The 15,733-nt window shown below is 39.4% G+C and overlaps 2 protein-coding genes across 3 annotated transcripts in view; both read right to left on the reverse strand.

Annotated features, from left to right (window-relative positions):
* capns1b (calpain, small subunit 1 b) overlaps positions 1-15,733 on the reverse strand; it is a 161,682-nt gene that overhangs the window by 56,291 nt on the left and 89,658 nt on the right. The window contains exon 1 of one of the 2 annotated variants that reach the window (XM_051399716.1): positions 6,749-6,753. The exons of the other annotated variant lie outside the window; for it this stretch is intronic. The gene's annotated coding sequence lies outside the window, so the exon portion shown is untranslated. Of the gene's footprint in view, positions 1-6,748; positions 6,754-15,733 lie in introns of those variants that run through there. 2 annotated transcript variants of the gene reach the window in all.
* si:ch211-137a8.4 (retinitis pigmentosa 1-like 1 protein) overlaps positions 1-15,733 on the reverse strand; it is a 35,485-nt gene that overhangs the window by 17,886 nt on the left and 1,866 nt on the right. The gene's annotated exons all lie outside the window — the stretch shown is intronic.

Raw genomic sequence — 15,733 nt, forward strand, 5'->3', positions numbered from 1 at the left:
AGAGTAAGCGGAGCAGAGACCGTGTCGAGAGCGGGGCGTATTCATTTGTTCGCTTTATAAAACCCACCGGCCTTTAATCAGGTTGTTCACAGCAGCCGGACTGCGAGTCTGTGACCAGATTAAAGATCACAGAGATGATACGAAGAGCGAAATGAATTTCCCAGCGTTTAATCAGCCATAAATATGCCACAAAAGTGGGACACATTGGAGGAAACTGACAAAAACCTTAATTAGCGATGTTTGTTTAACATGTTTTAAAGGGTTAGTTTGGATTTTCATTGTCCATAGTCAGTGTATTAGTAGATGGTCGATTAGCAGAAGTTTGGAGAAGAAGACAGGAGGACCAGCACGGAAGCTAAGCAAGCAACCAAACGTATTTTAGCCCCTATAAGTGCTCTTCTCAAAACCACCAGACTCCACTGACACGAACAGCGACTTTACCTCACAGAATATGTGAGTCGCTGGTTTACTGCCGCCTTTGTTGGTTGGTTAGTTTTGTGTTATTTTGTGACTTTGGTGAATCAAAACTAATGCTTTAAAACACCAAAGTCAGACAAAAACACAATAAACGAATCGAACGGGGCAGCGGTAGACGTGTTTAGCAACTTTAAAATGACTGTTTTTGTCAATGGAGTCTGGTGGTTTTGAAGCGAGCCCAGATGTGTCTGACATCAAGGTAAAGGTTGTATCGACTGACTATGGATACAGCCCTACTTCAATAAATCCAAATGATCCCTTTAAGATTTGTTTATTTCCAACTGAGCAGGTTTTAAAACGCTTTCATTTTTAAAATCCCACGGTACTCTTTGTTGCCTAAATTTGACCATATCTTAAAGGCCTCAGTATGCTTCAAGTGAAGAACTCGTCAGATTGTCTAATAGTGTTTTTCCATAGGTGTGTGCAGCATCTCCATTACAACAGGCCTACCCGCTACATGCTAATGTGCTAGCTATATAAACTCCATCCACAACCACGAACATCTTCTAAGAGAGACCGATCAAACATGTGTTTTGTTATCTCTACTTGAACAATTCATTGACTACAAGGACGGACAAAATACCGCCTCACTGTTACACCTAAACTCGTCTATTCTGGATAAATTTACAGTGAATTATGAGAAATCTTGTGTCCAGCTGGAAAACTTGAGAAACAAACAAAATGAGCATATTTCATAGATTATGGAATTTCTAAGGATTTGAATGTGGAAACTGTACTTTTTTTGTTGAACAAACTCATCAAACGCACATTTTTCCAAGCAGATCTGTATATTTGTCTTAATACATCACAGAATGAATGTGTGCTTGCATTAAACGCTATCATCTGATGGTGGCTGCATCCTAAAAATCATCCCTCAGTTGCTTCACAAAAAATCCATCCACAACCACAAACGTCTTCTAAGAGAGACTGTCCAAGCGTGTCCTCTGTTATCTCTACTTGTACTATTCATCGACTACAAGGACGGACAAAAGGCCATCTCACTGTTACACCCAAACTCGTCTGTTCAGGATAAATTTAATATATCGTTGCTGAAAACATGAAGAAACCAAAGCTTCTTTTACTTTCATACCTGCGCAACAAAACCCCCCAAATCACTACAAAAAAATCAAATCAATTGTTCCCCGGCTCTGGGCCAAACTGTCTGCCAAATTTCATAGAGATCTGTTGGAAAAGGTTTTAGAGAAATCCTGCACTCAGACAGACAAACTGATCCTCCAACAGCTCACACACTGTAGTTCACGTCAGTGGAGATTCTCAACCTGCTGCACAGTTTTCATTTGGAGGATTGAACCTCACATGCGGCAGTGTAACACACATACAGCAGCTGTCTGTGTAATGATATCTCTCCGGAAATACGTTCTGCACCGCTGCCTCCAAAAGCAGCAACATTGCATCTCTTTTCTCGCTGCTTTAACTGCAAACTGTTCTGGAAAAACTGATATTTTTTACACAAAATGGTCACCTCAGCTCTAAAAACATCCAAATGCATTAGGTTATCTAATTGAATCAGTGCTTTAGGGGTTAATTTAGCCTTCAGGACTCCTTGTGAGGCTTTTAGGCCAAAAAGAACCCATCAACCCTCCCAACAAATGCCAGACGAAGGTCAAATACATGTTTGTAAGATGAATCAAAATCAAGAGATGAAGTCTGATCAAAGCAAAGCAAGGGCTGTGCATCAAACAGGCTCCTGATTTGATGTTTTATTGATCCAGGAAATGAGTTCTGAATGAGCACAGACCCTGAGGTCCACACTGTAAAAGGGAAGGTTGCAGTTTTTGGTAGAAAAAAAGATGCATTAATTCACTTTAATTCCTTTTTTTCTTGGCAGAGCCGAGAGGTTGATTATAGACCCTGCCTGTAGTCTGACTTTGGCATTGAGCACAAACGTCTTGTTCTTGAGATCTGTTGGTCTCATGAAGCAGATAAAGCAGTTTGTTATTGGAGTTATTGGAGCTGATGGTTGATATCTGGTCCTGTTAACTGCTCTGTCCTCGATGTTTAAAGTCCCCCTCCAGTCACTAATGATCCTGGTCCAGTAGTAAACTTATACATAGTGTGATGAGGATGAACTTCACAGTGAAGGAGGAGACATCTTGTGTCCAGCAGAACAACTTTAGAAGTGAACAAAACTTGTATCTTTTATAGATTATGTAATTTTTAATGAGGTAGGAAGAGATGATGGGATGTCTTAATGCAGTGGTGATTGATAATCGACTAATAATTTCATTCCTTTTTCTCAGCAAAACAGCAAACTTTGTGAGCAATTGTTGATTTTCTCTGTTTTACATCATTGTAAACTCAATATCTGGCATTTAAGGATGTCTCCTTCGGCTCTGGGAAACTCTGATTTAGACTTATTTTTCTATTTTTAGACACATTTTAGACTAAATAATGAATGGATAATGAGAACAATTGTAATTTGCAGCCTATCTCTCAGGAAATCATTAAAACACATCCATTACAAGTTCCACAGCCCAAAGCAACGTCTTCAGATGTCTCCTTTTGTCTGACAGTCAAGATACTCAGTTTACAATGACGTACAACAGAAAAGCAGAAAGAAGACTCAAACAAAGATGGCTGCCACAAACAGAAGCTGCTTGCACATCTGGTTACGCTCAATCACACTGGAGCTCATTTCTATTTGCTTCCTCCTTTATCTCTAATACTTGGCTACAGATTCCTCTCTACGTGCACACTTTTTCCTGCATTTTCATGCGTTATTTTCGTCCGATTTGAAGCGTCCAAACTGGACTGTGAAGCGTTGACGAGGATGAGCGTAGTGTGATCTGCCCCGGAAAGCTTCAGCCAGATAAACTGTTGTTGTTGTTGTTGTTGCTGTGGATTAAAGCCTGGTGTGTTCCTGCAGCAGATTGCCCTCGGAGGGAACGGACAGGCCTTTTAGTGTAAAGGTATTAAGCCCAGGTCTAATCCAGAGCTAGGAGAGCGGCCAATTTAAACTGGATTGAGCCCACAGGACGACACATCACTCAGACTCTATTGCCTATTTTTGGTCTTTCTGCTGCTATCTGAGATTCTCCCTCCATTCATGTCTTTGTCATTCTTTTATGTCCACCACCTCCATTTATATTTGTTTTTAATAAATAAATTAAACATTAGGAACGTAAATGTTCATACGGTCTGTTTGGACCCTTGTGGATATGAAGACGATAAAAATCTACAAACAGTTGTATAGAAATTGACTTGTTCAGCTCCTCGAATGTGAATATACTGTTTTTATTAGTTTATGTTTACATGGAGCCTAATATTCCGATTATAGTCGGTTTAAAAGCCCAAACAGAACAAAAATGGTTCGTATAACAAAGGGTTAGCTCAAACCTTTTCATGAACCGATTTAACCGGATTACTACATGGATAGTTTCTTTCTATGCATGCGCTCCCTCAGTAAATGCGTTGGGTCTCCACTTCCAAAAAATGTCATCTTCCAAGCTGAACTTGACCTCTACGGAGAGTTTGTTTTTTATACAAACTCTTGAAGAACATTATAAAACGGCTAGAAGGTAGAAAAATAATCCACAAAAAATTAGCAAAGCAGGGAGAGACCGAAGTGTTAAACACATCCAAAAAACGTTGGAAAACGTTGAAGACCACCGATTACGAGGCCTAATCCCAAAACCAAACCAAGAGCAGTCAATGAGAGCAGCTCAACTCGCTTTACGTGACCTCCGCTGGTTGCTAGAAAACAACATAATGCCGAACCAATGAGTGATTGGACCCTCTCTGTTTTATGAAAGCATGGAAGTGATTGTCTTTGGGTTGTGGATTGTTGAATGAACCAAACAAGACATGGTCCACTGTTTCTAGCCTTCTGTAGACTGATTTATTTATCATTTAATTGAGAAAATAATTGGGAATTTAATCCTTTCTGGACATTTTTAGTTGCGGCCTTAAACACACACCCACTGCTGTTCTCTGTGATCTTCTTTTAGCAGCTAAATAAGTTGCAGTTATTCCATTTCTGCAGATGTCACAGCCCCGTGGAGACTTAACAGAGTGTGTGTGATCTGGTTTTTAATCTACAGTAGTACTTTTTCTTTCTCAATATCTGCCTTGAAGCCACTCGTCTTCTCCGCAGCTCTCGAAGCTCAATTGAAGGTTTTTTTTCATTCCTGCGTTGTGCCCTCATTACCATGCAGACCTATATTTTCAAAATACAATTCCCTAATTATCCCTGCTGTCGTAGTTTTGCATCAGGAGCCGGGGCCGGGAAAGGGGGGGCGGTGGGGTTGTGCTCTGAAAAGGCTTTCATGTGCAACGCTGTTAGGGTCCATTTCTTTTCAACTCCACAAAAAAAAATGTTGAGCAAGATTTTCTGTGCGCCGGTTCACAGCAGAGTGTTTGTTCATTATTACTCTGAGAGAGGAAGAAATACACAGCTCTGCACTTTTTGAAGGAATTTCTGTTTTGATTTTAACATAAAAACATATAATAATGCATAAACAGCCAGCTCATCCACGTATTGCAGTTTTCTCCTATATGAACAAAAGACAAATAAATGATCTTTAAAGGCCCCGTCAGTATGTCTTTGGCCCTTTAACATTCACATATTGTACATAATTAAACAGTTTGACTTATAGATGGAAAAGCAGCTGTTTTATGTTATTTCCCCCTTTTTTTTTTTAGAATGTTTCACCACATAAGAATATAAAGATTTACATTAATGGCTCTCTAGAGATGGCAGTGTCAGTTTGTCAGTCGATCCATCACTGTGGTCCAGACTGATAAATCTGAAAAACTATTCAGTGGATTGCATCCAGAGTTACGGGTTGGCAACAGGGTTGAGTGATTGGATGAGATTTGGGTTTTTTGGGGACAATGTTTGTCATTTTATTTTGCTAACTTAAAGGTTTGCCTCCGAAGAACAAGAGCTTCTGCTCAGCACATCTAACTGCGGTGAATACAGGGACTGGCTGAGGGCAGCACCAATGCATGTGAGAATATATCACAGATTGATGGTGGATGATTGGAAAATTTTAACACGTCACTCAACCTTAGTGGGCAATCTGATTTGTTTAGATAATCTACTTTTTAAGGCAAGTCGTTTAATGTCTTCTTACATCTGTTTCCAAACTTCACATTATCTCATTGACCAACAGATCCATGAACAAACCAACAGAGTTAGTAGTCAACTAGATGCCAATGCTAGTTGGACACATTACTTCATGTGGCTTTTCCTTGGGTGATAGAGGATGGGATGATATGCGATATTGCAATAAAAAAACACTTTGATAATCAGGAGTATCCTCATAAGAGCGACTTGAAAAGGCTGTCTATTTCCTGATTTCCTGATTTATTGTTGAATTGGGAGCCCGAATCTTTCCAAACTCCTAAACCTGCCACCCTGGCTGAAGGCGCTCAGCTTGCTCGTTGTATCCCCAACAGATGTGTGGAAATACTAAATAGCGACTAGGAGACAAGGTTCCTATCTTCCTAACTTTGGTGATCCTCAGATGTTTCCTCTGCGCCACCAGCAGGTCAAAGTTTTCACTTATTTAATAAAACATCTGAACATCCGTGAGCTGGATTGGCACAACAGTTAATTTTAATTTGACCAATATTTTGGTTTATGACCAAATATCTGCAAAACTAATGACTTTCCACTCAGCCTCAAATCTTAGCATGCTAACACACTTTATTGAGATGGAAAACACGGTTTACCTGCTAAATGTAGATGTAGCACCTCTACTGCATTTTTAATCAAATCAAAACTGTAAAGTAAACATATGAATCCACATGTACGTCTGCTAAATACATCGATATGTCACAGATAAGAAGTCAGCAGTCAGAAGTAGTGACTGTCAGCAAGCAATGTAAAGGTTTGTAACTATAAATAGAGCTGAAGGCAGTAAAATCTCAGCCCTGAACACAGTCTGAACCTGAGCCAGCAAAAATAACTAAACTCAGAGTAAACAGAGAAAGCTGCTCTGCTTGTGGCTTTTCATGGATCGAGGAAGTTAGCGGATCTCACACCAGGAAAAAAAATGATGGTGGAAAGTTGGGGAATAAAAGTGTCTGCGGGTTGTTTTGTTGTGTTTAAATCACAGATTGTGCCTTTATCGAGCTGGCAGGGCTGCACGACGATGCTCTGCAGGTTTGAGGATCTGCTCGGCGGCCAGGTTGCATCGTCCTGACCCGTAGCAGACCTTGACCTCCGACCTCTGAACTCTGAGAGTAGAGGGGTCAGGAGAAAAGAGGATTTCCCCTGCAGGGAGCAATGAAGTTTCAAATTACATGACACTTGATTTAAGCCTGTTAAATCCATCAGAGGGATCAGGGAAGACTGCACGCAAAAGCTCTCACACAGGTTCTACATGCGAACAAACACATCCTCCAAGCATGAAACATGATTTAACTCCAGTCCTGGTTGGAGTCCGGATGAGTTAAAACCAGATTCAGTCTGGTTTCTGCTCCTACAGTCAACAGGTTTGACGTCATCCTCCAAATTTATCTCGAAAATTGCTGAACTAAGGAACACCTACTCAGAACCTTTACCTGCCAAAACCACCACTGACTGTTTTATCTGAGAATTATTAATAATTACACAAAGTTTTATTTTTATTTTGCCCACAGAAATTCGCTTTGGCGGTTGCATGGAGGTGTGTTCAAATGGGGGCAATGGGACTATCACAAATGTGTTTTCAGAGCATAAGAGATCGGTTTTATAGCTTGTCGTTGCCTTTTGGTAAAGTGTTTTCAATGAATGCCGGAGCTGGTATGGGACCTTGACCCCATTTATTATTCATTTATGGACATTCTTTGGCACACTTTACCCTACTGCTGGTATTTTTAACATTTTACAACCAGTATTTTAAACATTTGAAGCTGAACTTGTATGTTTGTCGTCTGCCTGGTTATGTGTTGTGTACGCACTGAAGGCTTTACACACAAACGAAGCTCCTAACGGATAAATAAAGTTATTTTGATTTGATTTGAAAATAATCTACCACAGCTGCCAGTGAGCAAAACGCCGCCTCAGTCCCCAGAAAGAGGATTTTGTCCATCTTTGACACTTTGCCATGACTGTCTGTTAAAAATAAACATGTTCTTTGCCGAAGATGCAGCAAACTGTGAGCACTAGTTAGCCTCCATGAAGCTTAGATGCTACATCTTTGTGTAAAGTAGCCAGGGCTGTATACCAACCATGCAAGCTTTATTTTGAAAGTCTAATCGGATGTTATATATTTATTTTTGCTAACTAGACCGTGGTACCTACAGCGCCATATTTTGAAGTGAGGGGCGAGTTGTGAGTGAGTTGAATTTAAAATCTTTTTGACTTACGAACCCTAGATCACAATCACAGGAAGTGGTGAATGTAAACAGTTGGGAAATTCCATTTTAAGTTGGAAAACTCAACTGGAAACGCCCCCTAAAGTCAGATTTCCAACCAGGAAAGTTGGAATAACCTCACCAACCCCCGACCTCAAAATCCAAGATGACTGCTCCACGCGTCAACTAAGTAAAAGCTGTAGTAATATTCAGTTTTTTGTCTCATTAAATCAGTCGCACACACATTACTGTCCAACTTCTGGACACTGTGTCCTGGCTAGAGCTTGGCTTTCCAACTTGTACAACTCAAGGCACCAAGGATTCACTTTGAGGTGGTAAATTGTTAATTTTATTCTAAATAGTCACTATTTCTGGTCAGTCTTTCATTCAGTCGCTCAGTGGCTGCTACGTACATATCATCATATATGAAATATGCTTATTCTGCTGATAGATTTCATCGGTTGGGCAGATTCAAAAGCCTTGTCTCCACTTAAACGTTATGAAAATTTGTCAAAGTTAAAGCAACTCTTGCATCAAAAAACGGCCCACTGGTCACCTGTTAGCTCCACTAAGGACAACAGGAAGCAAATAAATGTTTTTTACCAAAGATAATGAAGATTTACAACCTTCAATATCAAACAAACCTTCCACAAGAGGGTTTACGATAAAGCAGGGGATGTTTTAGGCATTAAAATCACATCAGTATCTTGGCTTTACGTCATTGTAAACCCCTGTCATAGTCGACCTGCAAAACCCGAGCAGTTGAATCTGTATGTGTTTGTTTCTCGTTAAGACGAATGGAGAGGAAGCTTTATTTTGATGGCAGGCAGAGAACAAAGACTCACATTTATTGTCCTCACTGGCTGCTACTGAAACTTTGGACTTTCAGTTTTACAGGATAGTTTACATTTTAACCATCGTCGTCAATAATCAAAAAGAAAAGCAGCAGCAGTTTGACTCAGGATCCAACATTTGAGACAGTTTAATAGTTATTTTCTCCAAAACCAGAATAATTCAGATGTTCTTTAATTGTTCTAAAGCTGCAGGAAAATCTCCAAAACAAACACACAGCGTTTACAGTTTGAAATTGGCTGGATGGCTGGAACTGTGGGCGACTGGAAGCAGAAATGCATTGTGGACCCAAATACTGCTGCTGACTGAACCTCCACCAGTTTATCTTTCCAAAAAAATCCACCTTCCAACTGTGCACTTTCCTTTCGTTCTGTAACAATACAACGACTTTAATCCTTCAAATTTCTGCTTCCAACAAACCAACAGAAACAAAGTTCTATGTTCTTCCACCTCAAACAACTCATATGGACACCGAGAGACCAGAGTCCACATCCTGAATCCTACGTGTGATCAGAAACCTACTTGCCCAAAGTAAATTTTTACTTGCCGCTGTACCAACAGTTGTATTTAGTAGCGGTTATCAAATGAGAACAAAGCCTTAAGTTTTCTGACATATTGTTTGTCTTTTGAAATGTGTGGTTAACATGTGGACCATGTGATTACCTGACCTAACCCCAGCGTTAATGTTTCGTACAAGCACCAACGAGGCCCCAAAGGAGACGTTGTCCTCGCGATCACATCAGAAAACGACCCCGTTTTATCCGCCTCAATCTTTAAACTTGCAGCAAGTTGAGCGATGCTTCTGTTTCCAAGATAATTGACATGAAACTGAAATTACGCTTCAGTTCATAAACTTTTCCAACGTGAAAAACAAACAAAAAAACGCCTTTGGCAAAAACGTACAATGTGGTAATTTTGTGATTTTCTAGATAAGTTTATGTTTCCATATTCTGTTGATAAATGTTGTAACGTTTCCCTCCAGTGATGTACTTAAGTTACGTTAGCTACCTAACCAAGTTATGGTGCCTAAATCTCAACAAAATACTTACTCATGCTTTATTATTAACTTTATTTTGAAAGTATGACTGGAAGTTGCATATTTCTTATCACGTGACCTTAAAATGTACATTTATACCTAAACACTGCATCCATTCAGCTATTTATTTAGAGTTAAATTAACTTATATTTGAACACATATTTTAACACTGACTCAGGATTACAGAGTAAATCCAGACTTGAACCGGACTCATCAGATGCTCCAACGTTCAGGTTTTCCATGTTGGGACCCTAAACTCTCACCCAGATCAGGCTTCCTCTTGTTCCTCCCAATCACCCAACACCTCCATCACACTATAGGCATTCCTCACAACAACCCTCCCCCCCTCCTCTCGGTTTAAAGGGACATTCTGTGTTCTCCCCCCACCCGTCCATAGTGGCATCATTATAAGAGCCTATTATGGCGTTACCGAGGCCGACTCGCAGACTAAATGCCTTGTTTCTGTCCGCCATGGGAGCTTTCTATAGAGCCGCAACTCCCTCTCCTTCAACAGAGAGGCCCCTTCATCACGCTGCCCTCCTCCTCCTCCTCCTCCTCTCATCCTCCCTCAGACACAGACAAGCCTTTATCTGCCCATCATGTGCTCGCTCTCTCTTTTTTCTCCTGCAGCCTGACCCTGTTTTCCACAGCGAACAGGCATGCCGGTTAGGATTTGGGGGGGAAACACACATGCAGAGCGATGAGGAGGAGGGTGGTTGGTGGTTGGTGGGTGGGGGGGAAGGCTGATTTGGAAAGCCAGCTAAATATTTTATCCATGGCCACGCTATCTGTCTGTGTAGCTTAATACCGATTTGATGTTATCTCTCTAAGTCTTTCCAGCAGATATTTTATTTTCTGGTCAAATAATCTCTCGCTGAGCTCGAGCGCCGTCGTTTCAAGCTCTCCGACTGCCGTTGGTGGATCTTCTGTAACGCGCAGCCAAGTTGCACCAAAACTGTTAACTTCAATATCCAATAAGATGTCAATCTGATGATGATTATCTTTAATAAAGCTAACAAACATCAGAAAATGCTGAAAATGCATCTTCAAATCACCTGTTAGCAGCACCTCGGCTCAGGCTGTTAGCGTGATATCATAACTAGGGACCTGTTAGCTTTCGCCTCAGTCTGTTAATGTCTGGTTTAAGTTACGTTATCAGAGAAACAAGCTGAGCTAACGTTAACAGCAGCTCGGCGCGCAGCCCCCGATGTTGCAACTGCAACAAGGAAATTCAACTAATTCCTGTGAATTCTGCCTGATCTTGCAATTTTGTCCAATCACTGTAGTTTTTACCAATCTTAGCAGTCCCTGTGAGCCATACGTCGCCAAACTACTAGAGATTTTATTATGAATTATACAAAAAAATCATAACTATTGTTTGATTTAAAGCTTTCTCCTGCAATTTAATTGCAAAAAAATTCCTAAAACATCCCAAAAAAAGAAGCAAAATTCTGGAGGAACTGACCTCCGCAACTCCAATGATCCCACGCTACTTCACCACGTCATCAAACCTCCTCTTGTGTTATTGTTTTGATGTGAGAGACCAACTAGCGGCAGAAATTACATATCGTTCAACAAGTCATCAAAATTCAGTCATTTATATTTATGTTTTACTAATCAAGTGTATCTTGGGAGATACTGAAGACTCAGAAAGCTGCATTTCCACGAATAAAACTTGCAGATATTTGTGAAATATCTTTTGTTCTGACTTTTAGATGTTTATGTTAACTTATGGTCAAGTTATCAAGGTTTCCTGAGGATTATTTGAGTCTGAATTACAGGAAATTGTACAAAATTACTTCAGCTGATGCAGCGGTACGTCCACAAAAACCCTTGTGTCTACACAAGAAAATGGCTTCAACGAGTGCCAGAGAGACACTTTCTTTATCTATCCAGGTGCTTTTTTAGCTCATTAATTACCAATCATGTAACACACGCTGGCAGTTTCCCAACACATATCCCAATTTAGATGTTACACCTTTCAGGCAGCCAATGTCTTTCCCTTCATTTCTCTGTAACTGCATGATCCATCACATCGAACGCCATCATGTCAGAGTTATGTTACTGTTACGTGTGAACAGACTTTCACAATCTGTCTTGCCGGTGACGTACATTTGACAAAAATAACAGCAGATATGAAGCTCGCTGTGATGGATTACGTAGCTCGAGCTGATTTATTATGAGCACATTGGAGGAGAAAACTGTCTGTAAGGTTAGAAATCCGTCTAAAAACTGCTGAAAATGACCAACAGTAATAAAAATATGAGTGATTCTGAGTTTAAGGGCTGAACAGTAAACACCAGTATGCAGCGTTTCCTGCAGTGTTTTATTTTAACATATAAACCTCAGCTAGCATCATAAACAGTTTATGATATAAAACATTAACCTTAAGGGGAAAAGCAGAGTGTTTAATGAGTGGCTAGAAACTTCAATCACAAGTCGAGTTGGTTTGTCGGTGAGCTGGGGGAAATTTTGGCACGGCCCTTTGAAGGTTAAAGGTTAAAACTTCCCTTGCTACTGGATGTCGCACTTAGAGTAGATTCAACAAAACAATGGGACAGAAACAAAAGTTAGTCTTTCCAACAATCACCAACACTGGATCCCTACAGAGATAGACCTTTAGTTCAACCATAATATCACTATCACTCTGCACCAGACTGCAGAGACACAAACACTCATTTTACCTTCAGATCATCGTAACTTCATTAAAGTGGACAGAAACAGAATAAAACTGTTTCAACAATCACCAACTCCGGTTTCTCTCAGATATTTAACCTCCAAATATTAACATTTCTTATCATTTCGGACTCCATTTGACTGTTTTTGCACCATCGTAACTCTTTAATCATAGAAACGTGTACAGATGTGACCTCCGTCGGGCTGAATGTGACCTCCGTCGGGCTGAGGTGAGGCGAAGACGTCCACACGAAGGACAGCGGGACTGGAGTTAATGGTTTCTTCACGCTGATTTTATGCGTTTCACAGAACCTAAAAACCCCTCATGATGTGCATGTGATGGGAGGAGGAGGAGGAGGATGTACATTACTGAACAATTTCCTCCTTGTCTCGCCACAGCGGGCGCCATGTTCAACGTCCATACAGCCACCGCTGGCCTCCTCCTCTTCCTCCTCCTCGTCCTCCTGCTTTACCAGCTCCATGTTTCTGTGTTAGTCCAGTTTTATTTCATCATTTTTAACTCTTTTGGTTTCGTTTTGTCTACAAGTCTTTTCATTCTTTCATATTTGTCCCCATATTCATTTCCTCCTCTCCTTCTAATTCCCTTTAAATGTTCTCCTCCATCACCTCCTCTCTATTCTTTCTGTTTTCCTCCTCCTGAAGTTGACCCCTGTCCTCCTTCCTCTCCTTCACTGTCTCCTGTCTTCACTTGTCCACCTTCCTCACATCCTCCATTTTGTCCCCTCACTGCTTTTTCCTTTCTCGTCGACTTCACTGTCGTCTGTCTCCTGTGGAAGCTCATTTCTGACCATGTGACGGAAAAATGGATTCTGTGAGTTGTAATAATGAGAAACTCAAAATACTGACCTAATATCTCAAACACTGACCTAATATCTCAAAATATTGACTCAATATCTCAGAATATTGACCCAATATCTCAGAATATTGACCCAATATCTCAGAATATTGACCCAATATCTCAGAATATTGACTCAATATCTCAGAATATTGACCCAATATCTCAGAATATTGACTCAATATCTCAGAATACTGACCCAATATCTCAGAATACTGACTCAATATCTCAGAATATTGACCCAATATCTCAGAATATTGACTCAGAATATTGACCCAATATCTCAGAATATTGACCCAATATCTCAGAATATTGACTCAATATCTCAGAATATTGACTCAATATCTCAGAATATTGACCCAATATCTCAGAATATTGACTCAATATCTCAGAATATTGACCCAATATCTCAGAATATTGACTCAATATCTCAGAATATTGACTCAATATCTCAGAATATTGACTCAATATCTCAGAATATTGACCCAATATCTCAGAATATTGACCCAATATCTCAGAATATTGATAAAGTTTCTCATTATTTGGACTTAAAGAATCTTTTTATGGCAGAAATGAGCTTCCATTACCTCGTTAACCTCGTCTATTTCTTCTGTTTCCTCTTTAATCTTCTGTCTCTTTTATTGTCTCTTTAATTTGTCCTCCCATCCCTCTCTTTACACTCTTCCTCCTGCCTTCCACTCACCTCTTCCTCTTTCCTTGAACCCTTTTTGTTATGTTATAACCTCCTCGCTGTGACATATAAGAAGATGTAGATCATTTTTATAATAATAATTGTGAACTCGATCATTCTTCCCTCCTTTTCTTCTGACCTTATAAAATATGTAGTGGACGAGTGAAACTGGTCCTTCTCTTCTGACCACAGCGACAAAAAGTCCGTAAAGCAGATTGTTATTGAAGCAGTTAAACGTATTTAACGTTTTATTTGTTATTCGCATTGATGAGAAGTTGTCCACAGACCAGGAAGTGATCATATATATATATATATACAGAGCAGATGATGATTATATTTATATTTATGATGTTTGCGTCTGTACAACCTTCATCAGGAACACTTCATACTTGTACTTTACAACATTTTAAAGGGAAATATTGTTGTTTTTATTCCACAATATTTAATTTAGAGCTCAAAGTAAAGTTTAGGTGAAATTAAAAATGTAATTTTAACCCTTAAGATTAAATCCTCAGTTATATTGTTTCCATATTTAACAATTTATGACAAAGAAATTACAAAAAACTCTGCTGCTGTTAGCTAACTGCTAATGTAGCAGTCGACTCCCCCTTTAATTATTATTAACGTTATAAAATTCTGTTTTGCAGCATTTAATTTAAAATATTAGACTTAAAGTAATCAGATATTTTAATTAGGTAAAAGTAGTAAAACCAAAGTGTAAAAAATAATGTAAAGTTATTTTAACTCTGAAAAACTGTTAAAATTGATTAAATGGACATTTTTAAGTAACACAAACTATATTTAGTCATAAATTACAGAAACATTCCTCATTAATAATTTTTTACAACTTATTTTGTTTTCAGAGTTCAAATAAAAATTACAAAAGCTATAAAATAAAAAAATGTTTAACATAAACAGTTTCAACAAGTTTTGAGTTAAATCAACTTTATTTTACTTAAATTAAACGTGTTATATTTATTAAAATATACTTAAAAAGTCAATAATTTGTGATCAATAATGTGAATCTGCACAAAAGTAACTAAATAAATGTAGTGTAATAAAGTAAAGTAAAACTTCTGCTCAGTATAAAGATTTTATTTACGCTCCACCGCTCTGTGATCTGATCAATATATTGATCGAATGTCAATAATTTGTGATTAATACTTTGTATTAATAATGTGACTCTGGATCGAACTAAATTAAATATAAAATGTTTCATTTTTACTTCAAATTTATATCTTCAGTAAATATTGATTATCTCTTTCATTGATTACTAATCATCTGTATCTGTATTGACCCATTTCTCCCTTCGCGAGACTCACAGAGCCTCTTTCAAGGAGCTCGAGCTCTTCTGCTTCTATTTTTTTTATTTTTATATCCGTTAAAGCTCCGATAGCGTGCGCGCGCCGCGGACATAATTCTGATGAGGAGGAGGAGGAGGATGCGCGCTCCCGAGGAGGAGGAGGAGGAGGAGGAGGAGGAAGCCAGCCATCCGCGCGCGCATGCTCGAGACAGCAGGTGCCCAAGAAAAAAAAAACCCAGTAATTTGCATTGCTAATGAGCTCCACTGAGCCTCCTCCCCCTCTCTCCCCCCTCTCCCCCCTCCATTTTGGGGGGCAAAAAAATCTCCTAATATGGCGACGAGTTTCCTGCTTTCTGCTCAACACAATAAAATAAATAAAAACTATTATTTTTTATATATGTTTACGTTAGATTTTACACACTGTGCAGCACAATACAGGCAGATTATTACCCTGTGTGTGTGTGTGTGTGTGTGTGTGTGTGTGTGCACTGAACCACACACACACACACACACACACACACACAATAACGAGCCTTC

The sequence above is a fragment of the Dicentrarchus labrax genome, unplaced genomic scaffold (genome assembly GCF_905237075.1).
Source record: "Dicentrarchus labrax unplaced genomic scaffold, dlabrax2021, whole genome shotgun sequence".
NCBI classification, from domain to species: Eukaryota; Metazoa; Chordata; class Actinopteri; family Moronidae; genus Dicentrarchus; species Dicentrarchus labrax.